General features: G+C 31.9%; 1 protein-coding gene across 1 annotated transcript in view; it reads left to right on the top strand.

Moving 5' to 3' along the window:
- ERBB4 (erb-b2 receptor tyrosine kinase 4) overlaps nucleotides 1-10232 on the top strand; it is a 988299-nt gene that overhangs the window by 143759 nt on the left and 834308 nt on the right. The gene's annotated exons all lie outside the window — the stretch shown is intronic.

Raw genomic sequence — 10232 nt, 5'->3', positions numbered from 1 at the left:
CACAGTAGGAACAGATTCACGATTGATGTATTGGGTTAAGAAACTGATGTCAGAAATGTAGCTCACTTATTTTAAGATAGCATACTTCATAAAAATATATTTTGAAAGTATATATTAAAACCATACTTATATATTAAAGTTTTATTAAATATTTGTTATATGTATTTAAATATTACTCATACGGTATTTTTCTCATAAATTTTAGGCCATTTGGAAATACAAACATCTTTACCATTTATAATTGTTATATGGGCAGTACAGAAACATACATGTATGCATGTGAATACACACAATGTAAAGAGTTATATGAAAGAAATGTAAATGTGATAGGAAAGTTGAATTTCCTTTTTGAAAACATTAGAGCAGAGGGATTCATTTAGATTTTTTCTCATTGTATCATTTATTATCTTGTGATGATAATGTCTATTTGAGTTTTTTTCATTTTCTTTTCTTCCTTTGCCAAAATAGCTTATTAAAGGTAAAGAGCTGTGGAAATGGCCTTCTTGGCAATTCATAGACACAGATTTTTTTTTTTTTTAAAGATCTTTTGGGCTCAGGTAATTCTCAGTGATCATTCCTATCAGGTGTTACTAAAGGTAGTCTATACAGACATTGAGTCTATTTATATGTTGTTTCTTTCTATTGGTAAGTTTTCATTGAAGTGCATTTGGGTATAGTGTATTGCACTCATTCCTTAATCCATGGAGAGCTGAATAAGGAAACTTTTTCTGAACTTCACATAGCTGTGTTATTTTTTATCATGTGGTTACTGGCATATTGACAACTACTTTGTTGTGTAGAAATGTAAGATCTTTTTAAAATGAGTGAATGAGCATAGGATAACAATAATGGCTTTGAGGATAACTGTTTCATGAGATTCATTTATTTTGCTAGTGCTTTACTACACTTAGTATTTGACTGTGTTCTTTTTTCTTTAGATAATCAAATAAAATATTTTGATAGAAAATGTCAGCTAAAGTTTGAAGATTTTGACTGTGAATTTACAAAAATTGAACACTTCAGCCCCGATGCTGAGTGGTAAATGAATGTGGACTTTGATTTTACTCACTTTAAATATGATGACATAAAATATTCAAAATTGTTAAAGAAAAGACAATCAGGGGCTTATAATAATGAATGTTAAAATTTTTTAAGAATACTTAAATTCTTCATTTTTAAAATGAGAGAAATCATCTCTTCTAAATACTTAGTGTCAAAAGTATCATAAATGATAATCACTACTGCATTTCTATTCAGAACTTTATAAATTGTTAGCTAATACATTGGTAGTGCATAGGATATAATATAATTTTGTTCCAGTATAGACTCTGGGTTAGTCTAAATGTACAGTGTAGAAACTGTGCTCTATTCAGCTAATATTGTCAAAACTTTGAAAAAGTGTATTTCATGGAGCCACAAAAACAATCAAAAAGATAAATAAGGCTAAAAGCAAAATGTTTATAAAGTCGAGAAAATTTGACCAAGGAAAGAAAAAAATGAGAGACTTGAATAATGGCATTCAAATGAATGAAGGCAACTCTGTCAAGACTAATTTCCCAAATCCACGTCGAACATAAAGAAGTATTTCTTGCAGTTAATATTTCCTGACTATCTTAATGTTTTCTGATAGTGTGTGGTATCTTCATCTCTGAGGTACAATTGTCAAAGATTTTAGTACTCAGTGCAGGTTTCTTTTACCTTATTGACTCAGACAAGGAACATTGGTTCTGTTGAGACTGTGCAGATCTATATTTTGATATTATTATAGTGTTCTCTCCAATATATATTTTGATTGCTAGGGACATATAAGTACTTCCCATACTGCAGTCATTCTACTACCACCTTTATGATTCTGGAAATAAAAGATCTCTTCAGAATTTCCCAGCAACTTGCTATTGATAAAACTTCAAACCACAAACCACATATACAATGCGTGGCTTTGGTGAGAAGAGTTATATAAATTGTATAATTTTTGTGCCAGTTCTATTTGTTGTTAAAAGATCAGGCTGGATTAAGTATCAAATGACTATGCTTAATCAGGTAAACCTCACTTTGATTTAGTTATATGTGTAATTCTTTAATCTTGGGTTGATGTTTATAATAGAACAGCTTAATGATATTTATTGCCACAACAATATTACTGTGATGTATCTTTCCTAACTTTTAAAGAGATTATTATACATACTCGAAGTGAGAGCTTCTGTCAGATTTTCCCATATACATGATATTCATCTGGCTTGGTTTTAAGGTGTGTGATTTATTGGAATTTATAAATGTTCCATAAGAGGATATCTTACTTCTGCTTAGTTTCATGTTGTAGACCAAGACACTTTTCTTCTAATTAGGATGTATTAAACAATCATTAGCATGAATATATGAATCTTTCATTCATGTATTAATTTCAGTCTAGGAGAAGAGCAGCACCTTTTTTCTCTGATATTTATGTTTAAAGATATTCTTGGTAAATATATAAATTAACAGTCTTTTTTATTTTCTCCTGTGAACGTGGGCATTGTCTGCTATGGTCCTATCACAGAGTAACTCAGTCACTGAAGGAAATTACACTGCCCCAAATCATATACAACTTCCTTTATTTGTTAATTTCTAAAAGCAGAGTACAAAGACAGATTAATAGGTACCTTTCTGGACATGAACAACAGAAAGTACACTATCCTTGTTATCTGTCTCACCTTGTAATGCACCAGCTCTTCCTGTTTATGAATATATGTATATGTTTTATATTCACAACATTTTCAGATAGGTTGACTTCTTAAAAATTGAAGCCTTCTAAAACCCTAGATAAAATACGAAAAATGATAACTTTGAAAGAAATGAACAGAAACATCATTTGCATTTATGCAAGTTCAAACCTATTATAAGGTCTTCACAGAGAGAGAATGCATATACATTCTTTAGATTGTTGGCTTTTTGTTTTATTTTGTTACATTATGTTGGCTGTACCCTTAGTTTTTTGTTTTTTATCATTTCTGTACTTTATGTAGAGATTGGTAATACTTATCACTGACTTCTTTTACAGGCAAAAGTCTCTATTAAGTTCTTAGAAATGGTTTAGCCAAAGGTGTAATATAATTTATAGCATTATTGCTGGTTTTCTAAAAAATTAGAAACCAAAAAAATAAGTGCTGTATTTTTTTTGTATAAACTGTATTTGCAGTAATTACATATATTTAAATCAATTCATGGTCATTACATATGTGTATATATACATATTACATAACAATGTATAGTATGTGATAATGTATATATACACATAGTCAGCTTTCAACAATTTTGTATTAAAAATATAATAATTTAATTTCTTTTATTTTATGTTTTTAACTTTTAAAATTATTAAAACTGCTACAAAATTATTCTTAGTACTTTAATTCTTAATTACTTTGCTTAGAAACCTATAATAGATTGTAAAAATCCTGTTATCATTTTTGAGTAAATAAAGCAGCATATAATGATGAAAACTATTGCTATTGTAATTATTGTGGCTCTACCTCCAGTTTCATTGACTGCAAAAAAAATGTTTCCTAAAAAAAGTCATTGCTATAACTTGATTAATAATTTAGCAAAAAGCATTGTAGTAGTGTATTATTATGAATGGTGCTCCCTTCACACTATAGTATCAAATCTGTTGTTCCTGAGTTCATGTTGGTCTCTATTGCACTGACTAGCTGTATAACATTAGACAAGTTACTTAAATTCTTTACCCTTGTTTCCTAGTCTCTAAAATGTAGACAATATAATATCTACCTTGTTGGATTTATGTTTACTATTATATTAGATAATATATGTAATATTTTCAGCAGAAAGTCTGGAATATACTTACCACTTAATAGAAGTTATCATTTATATAATTTTAATCTTCAAGTACAAAAATATTAAATAGAGTTAACTTTGGAGATTTCTTCTACTACTTTCAGTATCAATTTCAATTACTTTTTTTGTTGTTTGGTTTTGGTTTTGTTATTTAGTGTTAAACTTATCTCAAGAGACAATTGAGTGAACAAGCTATTTCAGGCAAGGAGAAGCACGTATGACTGCAATGGAGTAGAAAATAAAAAGTAGTGTACAAAGAAGTGTAAGTAGTTGGTCATAGACACAGTGAGGGACATCACATGGCAGGGATCCCCAAGCCCCGGGCTGTGCACCAGTACTGGTACATGGCCTGTTAGGAACAGGACTGCATAGCAGGAGATAAGAGGTAGGCAAGAGAGCAAAGCTTCATCTATATTTGCAGCCCTTCCCCAGCTCCAGCATCACCGCTTCAGCTCCACCTCAGATCATCAGTGGTCCCTGGTGCCAAAAAGGTGGTGGACCGTTGATCTATAGGATTCAAGGTCAACATGAGGTTCTTTGCTCTATATCAAAGAAAGAAAATAGCTATTCTTTATGTTTGGTTTCCCTATTTTTGACCAAACTATGTTATTTATTAGGTAAGGTGAAAGGAGAATTGAGATGTAGGACTGGTTGGTGGAGGACTCAGTTCAAACTTGGCCTATCACCATCGGGTCTCATGTTCTTCAGGCTCTCCAATATTGTAAATGAAGTTCCACATCTTCTAGTCTATGCCAATATTGGATTTTTTAAATTTTAAAGTGAGAAAATGTAATATAATTTAAAAATATTTGTATACTATTACTATCTTACTTCGCAAAATAGAAAAGTGTTCATGGTATAATAACCTCGCTACTAAATTTCAATTTTCTTGTTCACACAAACCATTTTCTTGCCTACCTAACGCTTTATCTCTTTCATGTGTATTTTTATTTCTCATGAAGTGGAGTGGAGAGAGTAGCCTCTTAGCTCAAAATAAGACTTCATATGACTTTTTATGGTGAAGTCTCACTCGTATGACCTGAGCAACCCAGCTATAGCTTTGAACATTTAATTTATTAATCAACTAATTTGATTGATGACCTTTAAGTGTTCAGCACAGTGTTGCACTGCAGTACTGTAGGCAAAGATAAAAATAAGTCATGCTCTCTGTCCTCAAAGCACTTATAATCTAATTGGGGACACTGAATAATAGTGACCTACACAAAGCAGTATAGATTTAGTAGTAACTCCTGTGGTTTGGACTAAGTGCTGTGAGGGCTCTGAGCCTCAGGTTCATCATTTATGGAATGGGAATTGTAATATTTACCTCACAGAGGTGGTGAGTGGAACAAAAGGGATAATGTATGTAAATTGTTTAATTGGCCATGCGGCAATAGTAAGCTATCCAAAAGGGTAGCTATTGAAAATACTGGAAACAAAGGTAACAAATGAGTGAACACTGGTGTAATTTGGAAAGACTTAATGAATTCAGTGGAACTTCTATTGGGTGTTAAAAGATGGCACAGAGTAGTGATAAATACGTATTTATTTAGTTAAGAGTGAGGTAAAAGGAAATCGGTGTAGGCAATGGAAAATGAATATGCAAGGGAAAAACACAGTTTTGAGCATTTGTAAGTATTTAAGATGATAAAGAAACTGATTTTGTAGAGCAGAGAATGTGTTTGGATAAGTAGGAAGAGAAAAAACAGGATTTTGAAGGACTTAAGCCAACAAGAGACTTTTTAGATTAGATTTTTAAAAAAATAAAATAGGATACTATTAGTGATGCTTATACAGGAAGCATTATGGTAGTGGTATGTAAAGGTGAATCTGAAATGGTAGGTATGAGGATTAGAAGAGGTAGGTCGTACTGGGACCAATAAGATGGGGGAAAGCAGTGATCACCTTTTCCTGTTGTGGGGTAGTGAAATCTAGAGGGTGAGACTCACAGGAAGCAGGCTTTCCTTGAAAACCTGGTAGAAACTTGGTAGTGTTTTACCCCTAATATCTAGTTTATATTCAGTTAGTCACCAAATGATTTCTAAGATGATAGCGCTTGTTACAACAAGAAGCAGTTAAGAAAAAGCGGTTCTATGGGAGAAATAAAATTAGGGAATAGATATATTATGGTTGAGGTGACTTAAAGCTTGTTAGGTAGAAATTTATGGATTTGATAAGAGGTAAAAAATGAGGACCTGGGTCAAGAGAACAAGTGATAAAGCTTTGTTGTTATTCATGTTATTGTTGAAACTATGTGAATACATGCAGTTTTTAAGGCAATTGGCACCCAAGGGTTATGTTTTTTAATAGAAATATAAATGGATTTTGTGATTCTGAACATTAAAATATTAATAAGATTTTGGATTTGAAAGTAGGAGATAAAACTGTTAATGTAATGGGAAGTAAAAATGAGAATAATAATGCCAATATGTTACACATTTTCTTTTTTTAAATTTCTCTACAACATTTAATTATTTTAAAAATATTGAGAAATAGATAATGTATTCACTATCACAGCATTATCTTCATTTCAATATTTCTTTATACCCAATACAGAATGTATTATGCTTTAACCTTTTTAGGTTTAAGGAAACTACCTTATCAATATTAACTGAATATATCCTTTTTAAACTCTTTTTTTAGTTAAATTTATTGAGGTGACATTGGTTAATAAAATTATATAAATTTTAAGTGTATAATACAATAATACATAACATTTTCTTAATTCCCATTAATTTCAATGAAAATCATAAACCCTGAAAGTTTCAAATTGAGGGCCCATGGTGCTTTATGTAGCTAAGAATGTATCAGTTTTTGTAACTTCCATAGAAATGTATTCAAGGCAATCTATGATAATTAATTCCCTTATATTTCTAAGTAGCTACCAAAGACAATTTCTGTAACTAGATTTTTGGCATTCTCCAAGCTAGTTCTTTATACTCTTCTGAATTAGTCTTTGGTTAGCTAGTCATTATTTTATTAATTTACTGTTTTTAACCTATGTCTTTCTTTAATGCCTCATTTTTTTATATCTTCCTAGGCTCCTCAAAATATTTTTGAGAAGTGCAATTTTCAAAGTGATTTTTAAGATGCAAAATAAGAAAAGACAATCTATATTAAACAAAATTAGCGTATTTCAAAATACCACGTGCTGGATGACTTAGACAACAGAAATTTACTTTCTCACAGTTCTGGAGGTTGGATGTCCAAGATCAAGGTGCTAGGAAAAGATATTTTATTCTGGGGCCTCACTCCAAGGCTTGTAAATGACAGCCATCTCGCTGTGTCCATGTGTGGCCTCTACTATGTGCATGAGATTGAGGTATCTCTAGCATCTCTTTCTCTTCTCATAAAGAAACCAGTCCTATTTGATTAGGGCCCACCCTTATGACCTTGTTTAACTTTAATTACTTCCTTAAAGGCCTTGTCTTCAAATACAGTTATATTATTAGGTCAGTGCTTCAAGATATGAATATTTAGAGGACACAATTCAGTCCATTACAGAGACCATTTATCAATTTCAGATTAATTTATACAGCTATAATTAATCATTTTTAATAAAAACAATATACTATTGAATGATTTTATAACATCCATAAAATTTTGTGGAGAGAGTGGTTACAAACCATTTAAATGAATACGTGCCCTTTCTTAATCATACAGTTTAACCCTTAAAGTTGAAAGCGGGAACAATTTAAAAAGCGATTTTTGATATTCTTCAAAAAGGGATATTAAATGGTCTAAGTTATATAGCCATACATTTTATCGATGATACTTTTGTGAGGAAAAAATGTTAATGAGAAAATCACCTAGAAATGTTAATAGAAATCTATTATTCACACCTTGCCATAGCAACACTTTCTGAGAGCGTGACCATGTGATGCGTGGAAGCTGCAGACCTCTCCATATACTGTGTGATCTCAGGTTTCTCTTTAAAGAATCTTGGCATCTGTAACATAGACAGGTGTAATTTGTACCATGGATCTGGTCAAGGTCAATATTCTTTTTTTTCTTCATAATTTCTATATGTTCTCTAATGTGTAAGCAGTCCATTGAAGCTGGAATAATAACCTAATTGTCATTTTAATCTATTATTGTTTTTTGGAGGAAACAGTACGTTTAATCTTATCTTGGACAAATTAGGCCAGAGGAAGATGAAAACTGTCAAGATTCTTAACATGAATCAGGTTTCTATCAGATTGGCCATAGCGAGCATCAGAGACAGTATTCTAATACTTGTTTCAGTGTTATTCTTATTCTGTGAATGGTGTGTAAGTGATCTCTTTGCAGATTTTGACAATCATATTTATATTTCTTAGGAGAATTGCATCTTGAATGGTGATACCTGTCTTTTTTGCCTCACTGTCACTGAGTGACATATGATAAATGTTTAGGGAACTTCGCTGCGTTTGAAGGGGTTGTGTCTGCTATGTGCTTAATTGCCAGTCTTGATTTGGCTGACGTGATTGAGGAGGCTTTCACCTTCAATACATACTTCCTGAAACTGAGTAAAAACAGTTTCCTTCATAGGAAGCAATTCTCCTCCACATGTACTTGTTATTTACAAGGTCTTATAAATTTGAACATATTTTTTGGTTTTTGTGTGCTTGTTAGCTTGAAAACACTCTTGATTTATAGATAAAAAATGTAAAGCATATATATAAATGAGAGAAGGATATCATAAAATATGTAAGAAACAGTTTATTGACTTATCAGACTTATCAGACTACATGTACTCTTTATTTATTAACTCAAAATTGTTTGTAGTGGAGGAAATATTTTTATTAAAATTCAGTTTGAAACAAGGTTATGTTTTTTTCTTGTAGTTATTTCAGTGTGAACAATAATGTAAGATTTGCAATAGATTGTCAATATTTTTAATGACGTTTGGTTTATGGTCTTTAATATTGTTTTATTTCCTATAATTTCATTCAGAATAATTATGGTTTTCTTTGCATTATTACAATTTATTTGCCTCATGTTTTCTCCCTAAGTCTTATGATTTATATATTCTCCAAATAGGAATACATTTTTCCAAAACAACTTTCAGAAAATCAAAGAGTTCACAAGATAATTTGGGCATTTTATTCATATATAAGCTTATATATTTTTGAACACTTTCATTTGCTGATTTAGTTATATGTCTTTGCAACTTTATTTTGTGTTTCTCATAGGTATTTGAGGTGACAGAAAAGCTCATTACTGGTTCAAAAATTAAAAGAGCAGATACTTTTTTTGCTTAAAAAGATTTCCATGTTTTCTAAAAATACGTGATTGATTTAAACTTGAAGCAGAGTGTAATCATTCATAGTTAGCAGTCTGTTACACACACACACACACACACACACACACACACACACTCACTCACTCACTCACACACACACAACTAATCTGTTACAGCTTCCTAATTCAAGACTGCCCTTCTGAAATAAGTGATCCTGAATGGATAGTGTACTGGCATGCACAGAATGCAAGTCAGTCTTAATAGCCAGAATAGTGTATTTTGGGATGAGGGAGAATGGAATTTATTGAGAGTCTGCTCACAGCTTAATCTGCCACCACAAGTGTCAGTGGCCTTGGCTCTCATTCCCAGCTTCTTTTGATGAGCCACAAAACTTTTTTGCCCTCTCCTGAATAGTGAAGGTATAATACGCCGTAATAATCAAAACTTTGCATCATTATGGTCACAGCTATTCAGGTTTTTTTTATGGTATATGTGAAAGGGGGGAAAATAAATATAAACCTTATGGGAAAGCTTACATTGTTTGTCAGCCTTTTTGTTCCCTTTCTTTGGTGTTTTGTTTTGCATGTAAAGGCTGCCCAGTTCCATTATCCCCGGCTTCCCTACTCTGCAAATTGCTGACTGAGAATTCTTTATTAGCAGTAGTAGGAGTCAAGGGGCTTGAGACAGAAATTCATTTTTTTTAAAAGAAAAAAAATTCAGGTTCTAATTGGGCACAGGACAACTTGGAAAAGCATAGCGTGCACAGTGTAAAAATTTTTGGCAATACATGCTCTGAATCACTTCCCGAGTATTCTCCCATCTCTCTTTCCTCCCATCTTCCTAAACAATCAACTAGCTGTATGCTAGGTTGATTCAAAAGAATGGCTAATTGCAGAAGGAATTAGAACTATGCAAAGAAGCAAAGTAAGAAGTTTTAGCTCAGTATTGAGATATGCAATATTCCACAATTGAAATACATTTTTACTACATATATAGATTCTTTAATAAAACTGTCCAGCTTCCTAAAGATGTGTGAAATTGTTCCATTCCACAGTATTCACTAGATGGTTTTCATGGTTCTTCTTATAATATTCATTTTATATATCAACATGTTAGCATCTGTAAGCATAATTATTCCTACCCTTGATCCTCTTCCCATTACCTGTTTGGTATCTGTGAG

Source organism: Pteropus alecto, unplaced genomic scaffold (genome assembly GCF_000325575.1).
Source record: "Pteropus alecto unplaced genomic scaffold, ASM32557v1 scaffold182, whole genome shotgun sequence".
In the NCBI taxonomy this organism is placed as follows: domain Eukaryota; kingdom Metazoa; phylum Chordata; class Mammalia; order Chiroptera; family Pteropodidae; genus Pteropus; species Pteropus alecto.
Note: the sequence above shows the minus strand (reverse complement) of the source record. Positions and strands in the feature narration are given on the sequence as shown.